Below are 13,367 nucleotides of genomic sequence, written 5' to 3'. Positions count from 1 at the left end.
GCTGGGACCGTCATGTAGCCAATTAATGATAGCTTCCTAATCACACAGGGATCGCACAGCTGATGCCTGAGCTGTAAACTCGGCATGTATGTCAAGGAGTAGATGCCTGTCGACCTGGGGTATCCCGACTCCCGGCAATGGCCATCGTTGCCAGATGGCCTTTGTTGTGGCTAGGTAGGAGCTCGTGGGGAGCGCCCCTTATCAGAGTGAGTGGCATCAGGGCAGATGACCCATTATGAAGCAGATTAAGTCATCTTTTGCTGAAGACCGAATGGCCCTAGCAGTCTCTAAGAAAGGAAAGGTTGATTACAACACTGACAGATATGACCCTAAATCGTTCCTCTTCCTAGCAACACCTTGGGAGGGACGTAGGTCTTCAGAGCGACTGGGTCCTTATTCGCCACATTACTTAGTTTGCAGAAGAACTGATGGATACTCCTTTATGGAAACGAAGCCTCTGTTTTTGTTTGGGCACCTGGAACGTAAGTTTGGGGAAGTGACAGCATTATCCAAAATGCGCCAAGGGTCGATTTTGATTCAGACAGCATCCCCAACCCAGTTCCGAGCGGTAACCGCCTGTGACAAGCTTGGTGATATCCCTGTTTTGGTCAGTCCCCACAAAAGACTCAATATGATCCAGGGAATTAATTTTCATCGCGACCTCCTGTTACAGTCCGATTGACGAGTTACTTGCCAAGTTAGTACAGTGGGGGTGTTCATTTCGTCCATCGCGTTTACAGGAACCCAAAGACAATATATTTGCCACTGGTGCCTTTATCTTGGCCTTTGAGGATGATTCATTACCTGAAAAGGTCAAGGTTATGGTTTACCAGTGTGACGTCAAACCCCATGCCCCTCCCCCTGCGTGGTGCTTTAAATGTTGGAAATTTGGGCACATGTCCTCCAGCTGGCCCTCAGGTCTGCTCACCTTCCTTCCCCCGTGCAGCAGGCTGGGGGGACATCTTCTTCTGTTACTCTCAGAGCATCTATTTTGGGAGCATCTCACCCCCCAAATGCCGAGGACATCTTTCCCCTCCCCCAAGCCATGTATGCAACAGCCTCCTCCAGCTTCTGTTATGCAGTAGGGTTCCCTTGGGACGACTTGCAACAGCCTCCTCCAGCTCCTGTTATGCAGTAGGGTTCCCTTGGGACGCCTCTACCTTCCAAAGTCGCCCCCCCCCCCCAACTGTGGCCCTGTGGACACCAGCCATGGGTTGAAAGTGCCACTGGCTGCTGGTCGAAGGGCTTCAAGGTCGTCCTCTGTCCCTGAAGTTACTTCCAAGAAGCCCTCCTGGCAAGCCCCCAAGGATCAGCGAGACAGCTAAACTTCAAAGAAGTAATCTACTACTAAAAGGGAGCCTCCACTGGCCCCTACACCAGCACACCCCAACAGATCTGCGTCAGAGGACTAGGTAGAGATTCTGGCGTCCCCTGAGGACCTAGACCTCGCTGATGCCTCGGATGCAATGGTACTGGATGACGACACTCAACCAGTGGCGAGCGGTGATGCTGAGACCCAATTTGCATCCCTGGTCACTCCATGCCACCCCAGACGAGAGAAAGAGTAATTCTCCAGTGGAACTGATGCGGTTGTTTCTCTCACCTTGCTGAGTTACATCACCTCTTAAGCAGTACACCTGCTTCTTGCATTATCCTTGAATAGATCTGGTTTCTCGCAATGTGGACCCCTGCCCTTCACGGCTACTGGGGCAGTACAAAAACTGTCCTGCCTGTGACAGACTGTCAGGTGGAGTGTGTATATTCGTCCTCACCTCTGGCTGTAGCTTATGACCGTTCAAGCACCTTTGGAAGCTGTGGCTGTCAGGGTGAGGACACTGCAGGAAATTACCAACTGTAACATCTACCTCCCTCCAGATGGTGAATCACCACCCCGTGTTTTGGTTACACTCATTTCACATCTTCCACCACCTCTCTGCTCCTGGGTGATTTTAACGCCCATAACCCTTTGTGGGATGGAGCCAAGGTTGGCTGCGGCAAAGATGTTGAGGACCTACACACTCGCCTCGACCTTAGCCTCCTAAGTACAGGTGCCCCCGCAAATTTCAGTGAGGCACATGGCGCATTTTTGACCATTGATCCCTCTGTTTGCAGTCCTGGCCTTCTATCTATACACTGGAGAGCACATGACGATTTGTGTGGTAGTGACCATTTTCCACTTTCCCTGTCCCTACAGCCACATCCCTCATCTCGACGCCTGCCCAGGTGGGTTCTTCCCAAGACTGACTGGAACACTTTCACATCTGCTATCAACATAGAATATCCGTTGCATGCCACCATTGATAGGCGTCTGATGTGGCCAAGAGGTTCTAGGCACTTCAGTCTGGATCCGCGCTGCTGCTACGGTCGCACGTTCGAATGATGAACTGTGCATGGATGTGTGTTATTTCATTAGGTTAGTTAGGTTTAACTAGATCTAAGTCTAGGGGACTAATGACCTCAAATGTTGAGTTCCATAGTTCTTAGAGCCTTTTGAACTATTTTTGAACGACCATCGATGAAGTGATCAATGTCGTCACTAATACCATTTTTTCCACAGCTGAATCAGCAATCCCTCGCTCATCCGGTTGCCCCCAGCGGAAGTCAGTGCCTTGGTGGTCACCTGAAATCGCTTCGGCCATTAGAGATCGAAGGTAGGCCCTTGAACGGCATAAGCGGCACCCCTCCCCGGAAATCCTTATTGCCTTCAAACGGCTCTGAGCGCAGTTTCGCCTCCTCATCAAACGAAGGAAGCAGGAGTGTTGGGAACACTATGTTTCCACCATTGGAACAAGAACCTCCCACTCCTAGGTTTGGATCAAGCTCTGCTGGCTATCAGGACCCAGCAGGTGTACCTGAAATGTACAAAAGTGGAACTGTATCCGCCGATCCCGACGCAATTGCAGAGGATCTTGCTGAGCCGTATGCTCGCATCTCTGCGTCGGATAATTATCTTCCCACCTTTCGTCTCCTCAGACAGAGGGTGGAGCGACAACTCCTCTCTTTTGCTCCACGCCGCCCTGAGCCTTATGACACATTCCCCGATCCAGATCGCATCCATTCGCAAAAGCTGAAACATCTGTCAGTGGATTCCCAACGCCACCTCCTTGCTGTCTTCGGATTTGGTGCAATGGCGACTTGCCACGGCAGTGGCGGGAAAGTGTTATCATTCCGGTGCTAAAGCCTGGGAAGAAACCACTAGATGTTGACAGCTATCGTCCCATCAGCCTCACCAACGTTCTGCGCAAGCTGCTTGAAGTTATGGTGAGCTGGCGACTGTGTTGTTTCCTTGAGTCTTGGAACCTTCTGGCTTCGTCCCAGGGCGGTTTACGCTGAAGACGCTTCATCATCAACAACTTGGTGTACCTGGAGCCTGCCATTCGCTCAGTTGTATCCCGGCGAAAACACGTCATTGCCGTTTTTTTCGATCTCACGAAGGCCTATGACACCACTTGGCGACACCACATTCTCGCTACTGTGCATGCGTGGGGTCTTCGGGTCCCCTCCTAGATTTTTATACAGAATTTTTTTTATCATACCACAGTTTCAGAGTTCGTGTCGGTGCTCCCCATAGTGACCCCATATACAAGAGAATGGGGTCCCACAGGGTTCTGTCCTGAGTGACCCACTCTTTTTAATTGCCGTCAATGGCCTCGCATGAGCAGTATGATCGTCAGTCTCTCCCCTCCTATACTCTAACAATTTTTGTATTTCGCCCATCCCCATCTAGAACTTTACCTCGCTGACCAACTACTAGATGTAGTGGACACTTACCGCATTCTGGAACTGGTCTTCGACGTCCGCTTAAGTTTGCTTCCCCATCTTCGTCAGCTTAAGGACAAGTGCTGGCGGCACCTTAATGTTATGTGATGCCTGAGCCACACCGATTGAGGTGCTGATCGACGTTCACTGCTCCAAATGTACCAAGCCTTGTACAGTCCCGTGTCGATTATGGGAGCGTGGTGTACCGTTCAGCTGCCCCCACTGCACTGAGTCTCCTAGACCCCGTCCACCACTGTGGAGTTCACCTTGCAATGGGAGCCTTCCAATCTAGCCCCGTGACAAGTCTCTTTGTATAAGCTGGCGTTCCTCCATTGCGCGCCGGCGGCAAATATTACTCGCACATTATACCGCCCTCAAACATAGTTCGCCTCGCGATCCAAATTACCGTCTTCTTTTCCCCGACACGGTGGCCCATCTCCCACAACAGCGGCAAAGAACTGGGAATCCCTTCGTTGTCCATGTCCGGTCACTTCTTCATGAACTCGACGCTTCCCCCTCACCACCTTCCCTGCAGGACCACTTCCGTATACCTCCATGGTCCATACCTCGGCTACAGCTTTGGCAGGAGCTATAGCAACGCCCCAAAGGCTCAGTCCCACCTGAGGTCATCCGCCGGCATTTTATTTCTGCTCTTGGCGAGTTTGAAGGCTCAGAAATAATCTACACAGATGGATCACTGGTCGACGGCCTTGTTGGCTTCGCTTGTGCTCACGTTGGCCATACGGAACAACCGTCCTTGCTGGATGGCTGCAGCGTTTACACTGCAGATTTGTTTGCCCTTTATCACGCTCTTTAACATTTCCGCTTGTGCTCTGGTGTGTCCTTCGTCATTTGTAGTGACTCCTTAAGCAGCCTACAAGCTCTCGACCAATGCTTCCCTAGGCATCCTTTGGTACTGTTAATATAGGAGTTCTCTATGCCTTCTGCACAAGTGGACGCTCAGTAACCTTCATTTGGACTTTAGGCCATGTCAGGATACCGGGCAGTGAACATGTTGACCGCCTGGCCAAACAGGCCATCAGTAAACCATCTCTAGATATTGGCCTACCGGGGACTGATTTGCGAGCATCATTCCGCCGCAAAGTTTTCGCGATCTGGGACACTGTATGGCGCACCCTGAGCACGACAAGTAATCTCCGTGCTATCAAGGAGACGACGAATATCTGGCGGTCATCCATGCGAGCCACTCCCAAACAATCTCTTGTTGTTTGTGGGCTCTGTATTTGCCATACGTGGCTAACACATGGTTACCTTCTCCGCTGCAAGAACCCAGCTCAGTCATGCTGTGGCTCCCTTCTGACTGTTGTCCACATCTTGCTGGACTGCCTACTTTCAGCTGCTCTGCGGCGGATTTTTAACCTTCTCAGCAACCTAATTTCAGTGTTGAGCGACAATGCGTCAACAGCAGATATAGTCTTAGGTTTTATTCGTGAGGTTTTTTTTTTTATCTTACCATCTAAGGGTGGACATCTGCCATTCTCTCCGAGGCCTCCTCCCTCCCTCCATTTTAATTCGGTGACTTTGCATTTGTTTGTTTTGGAGTTTGTCTTTTCCGTTCATGTGTTCATCTCGTCTTTTCTATTTGCGGGAGAAATTTTAATGTATCCCTGAGTGTTTGACTCGTCCTCTTTTATTCTTGTGATCAGGCAGCCTGGGCCATATGCTCTATGGTTTTAATGCCTTCTTCTACACTTTGTTATGTTGTCTGTTTTCCCCGTTTTTTGTTCGAGCCATTCGTTTTCTTTTTATGTGTGGTGACGCATTGGTTTTACCCCTTTTACTTTTCCATCGTATTTTGGGAGATGATTTACCGTGAACATTGTTTGCGTCAGGAACAAGTGACTGATGACGCTGTAGTTTGGTCCCTTTTTCCCTCAAACCAACCAACCAACCAATACCGCATTAAGGACTCTAGAAACTTACAACCGATGAACTGCCACCCACTTACGGTGAACCTAGATCCCTTACACTGCCGATGCGCCACGGAAATTGCATTGCGATACCATGATACAGGCTCACTGCCTTCGTGTTTAAAAAGATTCTGTTACCGCTCTCAGGATCCTAGTAGCTGCCACTGATGAACTGCTGCCCCTTTACGGTGATACTCGCACCCTCACGCTGACGATGCTACACAGAAAAGCTTCGCGATTGCATACTACAGCCTCTCTGCCAACATATCAAAAGAGAGTCTCTCACCACTCTGAGGTTTCTAGTAACTTTTAACAGATGAGTCACGGCACCTTTACTGTTTTTCTCGCACCATCATACTGACGATGCGACACAGAAATTGCTTCGTGATTCCATACTACAGGCTCGCTGCCGACGTATCTCCAAGAGACTTAATACCGCGCTCAGGAGTCTAGCAGCTTGTTTCCGATGAACTGCTACCCCTTTAAGGTGATCCCCACCCCCTCACACTGACGAAGCGACACGGAAATTGCTTCGCTGTAACATAGTGCAGGCTCCCAGAATACGTACCTAAAAAGAGTCTAATACCATCCACAGCGCTCTAGTAGCCTGTGACCTATGAAGAGCTCCCTATTTACGGTGAACCTCGCAACCTCACACTGACGATGCGACACCGAAATTGCCTTGCTATTAGATACTACAGGCTCCTGCCGACGTACCTAAAAAGAGTCCAATAACCCCCTCAGCACTGTAGTAGCTTGTAAACGATGAACTGCTGCTCACTTATGGTGATCCTCGCACCCTGACACTGACGACGGGAGCCAGAAATTACTTCGCGATTGCATACACAGGTTCCCTACCGACTTATCAAAAAACGAGACTAATACCTCCCTCAGGAGTCTAGTAGCTTGTAACTGATGCACTGCTGTGCCGTTACGAAGATCCTCGCCCTCTCACAGTGATCATGCGAGACAGAAACTGCTTCTCGATTGCTCCCTAACGATGTAACTAAAAACAGTATAATACCGCCCTCAGGACTCTAGTAGCATGTAACCGATTATCTGCTGCCCGTCTACGGTTATCCCCGCACATTCACACTGACGATACGACACAGAAATTGGATCACGGAAACATACAACAAGCTAGCTGCCAAAGTGTCTAATATCGCCCTCAGGTTTCTAGTAGCTTGTAACCGATGAGATGCTCTCACTTTACTGTTTATCTAGAACACTCAAGTTGACGATGCTTTACTGAAATTGCATTGCCATTGCATACTGCATGCTCGATTCCTCCGTATCTAAAAGAGTCTAATATCTCCCTCTGCACCCAAGTAGCTCGTAACGACTGCCCCTTAGCCGGCCGTATTGGCCGAGCGGCTCAAGGCGCTTCAGTCTGGAACCGCGCGACCGCTACGGTCGCAGGTTCGAATCCTGCTTTGGGCATGGGTGTGTGTGATTTCCTTAGGTTAGTTAGCTTTAAGTAGTTTTGACTTCTAGGGGACTAATGATCTCAGATGTTAAGTCCCATAGTGCTAAGAGCCATTTGAACCGTTTGAACCATTGCCCCTGTTATTCTCGAACCCTAAAACTGACGATGTGACGCAGAAATTGCACCGCGATTGCTTACCACAGGTTGCCTGATGAAGTATCTAAATAGTGTCTAATACCGCCCTCAGGACTCTAGTAGCTTGTACCAACTGTTAGTTTACTGTTATTGTCGCACCCTCACATCGACAATGCGACACAGGAACTGCTTCGGGATTGCTTATTAAAGGCTCCCAGCCAAAGTATCTAAAAAGAGACTAATACGGCACCCAGGACTCTAGTAGCTAGAAAGCGATGACTGCTTCCTCTCTACGGTGATCCTCGCATCCTCATGCTGACGATTTGACATAGCAATGCTTCGCGATTGCATACTATAGGTTCCCTGCCGACGTATCTAAAAAGAACCTAATACCGCATCACGACTATAGAAATTTGTAACCGATGAACTCCTGCCCCATTACGGTGATTCTCGCACCTTCTCATTGACCATGCGACAGAGAAATTGCTTCGCAATTGACTACCTCCCGACGTACCGCCAAGAGATTATTGCCGCCAAGAGGACTCTAGCAGTTAGTAACTGGTTCACTGCTGCCTGTCAACTGTAGCGCTCCCAACGTCACAGTTGAGATGCAGCAAATAAATTGCTTCCCCATTACATACTACGTGGTCGCTGCTGAACTATCTCCAAGAGACTAATACCGTCCTCAGTGCAAGAGTACTTTGTATTCGACGAATCGCTGCCTTGTTACTGTGACCCTCGCACTGACGATGCGACACAGAAATTGCTTCGTGATCGCATACAACAGGCTCCCTGCCGACGTATCTCCAAGACATACATGCCGCCTTCAGAATTCTAGTAGTTCCTAAACGACGAAATACTGCCCATGAACTGTGGTCCTCGCAATCTGACAAAAATGATGGAACCAGAAAATTGCTTTGCGATTGAATACTACAGTCTCCTTTCCGACGTACCGCCAGAAGATTATTATCGCCTTCAGGATTCTTGTGGCTTGTAATGGGTTTACCGCTTCCCCTGTAATGTTACACTTCCACCCTCACATTGACGATGCGACCAAGAAACTGCTTCAAGATTCTAATAACTTGTATCAGTTGCACCGCTGCCCCATTACTCTAATCCTCGCATCCTCACACTGACGATTTGACGAACAAATTGCTTCGCAACTTCAGACTTCAGGCTCTCTGCCGACGTATCTCAAATAGACTAATACCTCCTTCACGAAACTTGTAATCGATGAACCGTTTCGACTTTAGTGTGAACCTCGCAGCCTCACACTGACGATGCGACACAGAAATTTCTTTGCGATTGCAGACGACAGACTCACTGCCGAGGTATCCCCTAGAGACTATTACTTCCCTCAGGACTCTAGTAGCTTGTACATGATGAACCGCTGCCATTTTACTGTGATCCTCACTCACTCACACTGACGATGCGACACAGAAATTGCTTCGCGATTGCATTCCACAGGGTCCTCGCCGACGTATCTCCAAGAGACTAATATAGCCCGTAAGACTCTAGTAGATTGTAACCGATGGACGCTGCCCCGTTACTCTAAACTTCACACCCTCAAATTGACTACGCAATGCTTAACTAACTTCGCGGTTGCATACAACAATTTCCCTGACGACGCACCTAAAAGAGACTAATATGTCCCTCAGAACATTAGTAATTTGTAACTATTGCACCGCTGCACTTTACTGTGATCCCAGCAAAGTGACACTGAATATGCGGCACAGAAAATCCTTCACGATCGCATACGGGAGACACTATCGGACGTGCCCACAAGAGACTAATACCGAACGAATGACTCAAATAGCTTGTAGACGATGAACCGCTGCCCGTTTACTGTGTTTCTCGCATTTTCTCACTGGCGATGCGGCACTCAAATTGCGTTGCGAATGCATTCTGCAGGGTCCCTGCCGACGTAACTTTAAGAGGCTATTACTGGCCGCAGGAGTCTAGTAGCCTCTAACCGATGAACTGCTGCCCATGTACTGTAAGCCTCGCACCCTCACATTGACTATGCGAATCAGAAATACCTTCGCTATTAAGTACGACAGGCAACTTGCCGACGTATCTCCAAGAGACTAATACCACACGCAGGGGTCTTGTAGTTTGTAAATGATACACCACTGCCAATATACTGTAGTCCTTGCATCCTCACACTGACGACGAAAAACAGAAATTTCCACGGGATTGCAGACTACTGGCTCCACGCCACGGAATTTCCAAGAGACTAATACCACCCTAAGGTCCCTAGTAACTTGTGCCTAATGCACCAGTGCTACTTTACTGTAGTCCTCTCTCCCACACACTTACGATGCGGCACGGAAATTGCTTCCCAGATGCATACTACAACTCCCTGTTGATGTATCTCCAAGAGACTAATACCACCCTCATATTCCTAGTAGCATATAACTGACGCACCACTGCAACTTTATTGCAGATCTCGTACCATCACACTGATGATGCGACATTGTAGTTGCTTCGCGACGTATCTTCAAGAGTCTACTAGTACCCTCAGGTGTCTAGCAGCTTGTAACGGATGCTCCGCTGCTACTTTACTGCAGTCCCCGCACCATCACACTTTCGATGCGAAACAAAAATTGCTTTCCGGCTGCATACTACAGGATCCTTGCCGAAGTATCTCGGAAAGACTAATACCGCCCTCAGGGCTCCAGTAGCTTGCAACTGATGCATCGCTGCCACTTTACTGTAGTCTCCACACCCTCACACAGATGACTGACACCGAAAGTGCTACGTGAGTGCGTACTACAGGCTCCCTGCTAATGTATCGGCAAGAGACTTACAATACCCTGAGGTCTCTTGTATCTCTAACTGATTATTTAGTGTTACTTTAGTGTAGTCCCAGCACACTCATACCGAAGATGTGACACAGAAATTGCTTTACGATTGCATACTACAGGCTACCTGCCGACGTATCTCCAAGAGACTGATACAACCCTCAGGTTTCTACTAGTCTGCGAGTGATGCATCGCTGTCACTTTACTATTAGCCCCACACTCACACTTACGAAACGACACTGAAATTTCCTTACAATCGCATACTACAGACCCTGTCGACATATTTCCAGGAGACTAATACCACCTTCCAAAACTAATAGCTTGCAACTGCACACCTCTGCCACTTTACTGTAGACTATGCACCCTCACAGTAAGCATGCGACACACAAATTGCTTCGTGATTACATGCAGCAGGCTCCCAGTTGACATATCCCCAAAGACTAATACCGCCGTTAAGACTCTAGTTGCATCCATCTGGTGCACCGCTGCACACTTCACTGTATTCTCTGCACCCTCACAGTGAATATGTGACACAGAGATTGCAACGCAATTTCATACAACGGGCTCCCTTCCAATGTATCTCTAAGAAACCAACACCGCCCTGAGTCTCTAGTAGCTTGTAACGGATAATCCGCTGCAAATTAACTGCAGACACCAACCCTCACACTAATGATGCGACACAAAAAAATTTCGCAATTGCATACCACAGGCTCCATGCCAAAGTATTTGAAAAAGACTTTTACCGTCCACAGTTATGTTGTAGCTTGTAGCTGATGCACCACTGCCACATTAATGTTGTCCCCACATCCTCATGCTGACGATCCGACACAAACATTGCGCCGCCATTGCGTACTACAGGCTCCGTGCCAACGTATCTACAAGAGGCTAATTCTGCCTTCAGGACAATTGTAGCTTGTACCTGATGCACCGCTGCCACCTTAGCACCTAGCACCTAGCACCCTCACACTTAAGATACGTCACAGAAATTGCTCAGTGATTGCATACTACAGGCTTCTAGCCAAAGTTCCGCCAAGAGTCTAATACCGCCCTCAGGATTCTAGTAACTGCAAACTGCTGACACATTACTGTATTCCCTGCATCATCACACTGACAATGCACCACAGGAATTGCTATACGATTGCACATGCATGCTGCCTGCGAATGTATCTCCAACAGACTAACACCCCCCTCAGTTCTCTAGCAGCCTGTAACTGATGCGCTGCTGCCACTTTGATGTAGTCCCTGCAACCTTCCACAGATGATGATACAAAGAAATTGCTTAACAATTGCATACTACAGGCTCCTTGCCGACGTATCTCCAAGAGACTGATACTTCCCTCATGACTCTGGTAGCTTGAAACTGATGCACATCTGCCACTTTGCTGTAGTCTCTGTACTACTGTACTACCACACTGAGCATGCAACACAGAAATTACTTCGTTATTGCGTACCACTGGCTCCCTGCCGAGGTATCTCTAAGAGAGTAAAAAACCGTCAGATATCTACTAGCTTGTAACTGGTGCATCACTGTCACTGTACTGTATTCCTCACACCCTCACACTGACGATCTGACACAGAAATTGTATCACATTTGAGTGCCGGTGTATCTCAAAGAGACTAATATCACCCTCAACACAGCCTCTTTACTGTAGACCCCACACCCTCACACTAACGATGCGTCACAGAATTTGCTTCACGACTGTATACTGCAGGCTACCTGCCAGTGTATCTCCAAGAGACAAATACCATCCTCAAGTCTCTAGTAGCTTGTAACGGACGTCTTGCGGCCAGTTAACTGACGATGTAAAACAAAAATTGCTTCATGATTGCATTCTACAGTCTTAATGCCGACATATCTCGAAGAGACTAATACCACCTTCAGGGCTCCATTAGGTTGTAACTGATGCACCGTTGTCACTTGACTGTAGTCCCCACACCCTCACACAGAAGATGCGACACAGAAATTGCTTCGCATTCACATACTACAGGCTCCTTGCTGACCTACTTCCAAGAGACTAATACAACCTTCCTGAATCTAATTGCTTGCAACTGAGCACCGCTGCCACTTTATTATAGATTGGCGACTCCATGGAGTGTTCTGTGCACCACTACCAAATAGTGGACAGAATTGGAAGGAGAATCAGCATTGGTCGTATTTTTGTTTTGTTTTATTATCCGCAAAATGGATTTTCGGTCACTTAGTGACCATCCTCAGTGCTGTGATATACAATTAAAATTGGTAGGCACTGGTATCAACAAGCTTATGTGGGGGCTCTAAGCTTGTAGAAAATCGATTTTGCCGATAATAAAACAAAAAAATACGATTAATGCTGATTCTCCTTCCAATTCTACTTTACTATAGGTTCCGCACCCTCACAGAGTGGATACAACACGTAAATTGCATCGTGATTTCATACTACAGGCTCTCTCCCGACGTATCTCAAGAGACTAATACCACAATCAGAACGCTAGTACCTTGTAACTCATTCACCTCTGCCACTTCAATGATGTCCCCACAGCATCACACTGACGATGCAGCACAGAGCTTCATTGACGATTCAGTACGGCAGGCTGACTAATACCACCCTCGGGGTTGCAACACTTGTGAGGAGCGACAGTTGTGAGGAGCGGTATTTGTGAGGAGACCCGGCCGAACAGGTAGCGGGCGTTCTACAGGTACACCAAACAGGTAGCGCAACGCAGTTCAGCACTGCATCGGCACATCACAGTCGTCACACAGGGGTGCAAAACGATCGCTGCAGCGCATCAGGCAAAAAGCATGGGATCTACACAAGATCCGACCGATGCTGCAGGATAATTTCTGCAAGAACATCATTTGCTAATGAATGATGGGAGCAAATTTTTATTTGCAGAAGACGACAGAGGACCAAATGATAGGATATTGGTGCTCTCCAGCGAAAGGGGGGCATCCTGTTTAACAGATTGCAATTCGTTGTTTGTCGATGGAACGTTCAAAAGCTCCAGCAAGCAGTTTGGACAGTTATTTATTGTTCATGCCGATATTTCTAGTTCTGAGGAGGAAACAAACACAGTTCCAACCGTGTACGTCTTGCTATCCAATAAAAAGCGAGAAAAGTACGATCGCTTTTTCACAGCTGTTGAGAGCAAAGTACCTGGATGGAATCCTACAGCTGTCATGATGGATTTTGAAGCTGCAATCATCCAATCAGTAACACATTTGTTTCCTGATGCAAAGATTAATGGCTGCAACTACCGTTTCAGCCAGTGCTTGTGAAGGCAAGTGCAGAATTGTGTGCCGGCCTGAGTGGCAGAGCGGTTCTAGGCGCTACA

Source organism: Schistocerca gregaria, chromosome X, assembly GCF_023897955.1.
Source record: "Schistocerca gregaria isolate iqSchGreg1 chromosome X, iqSchGreg1.2, whole genome shotgun sequence".
Lineage (NCBI taxonomy): Eukaryota > Metazoa > Arthropoda > Insecta > Orthoptera > Acrididae > Schistocerca > Schistocerca gregaria.
Note: the sequence above shows the minus strand (reverse complement) of the source record.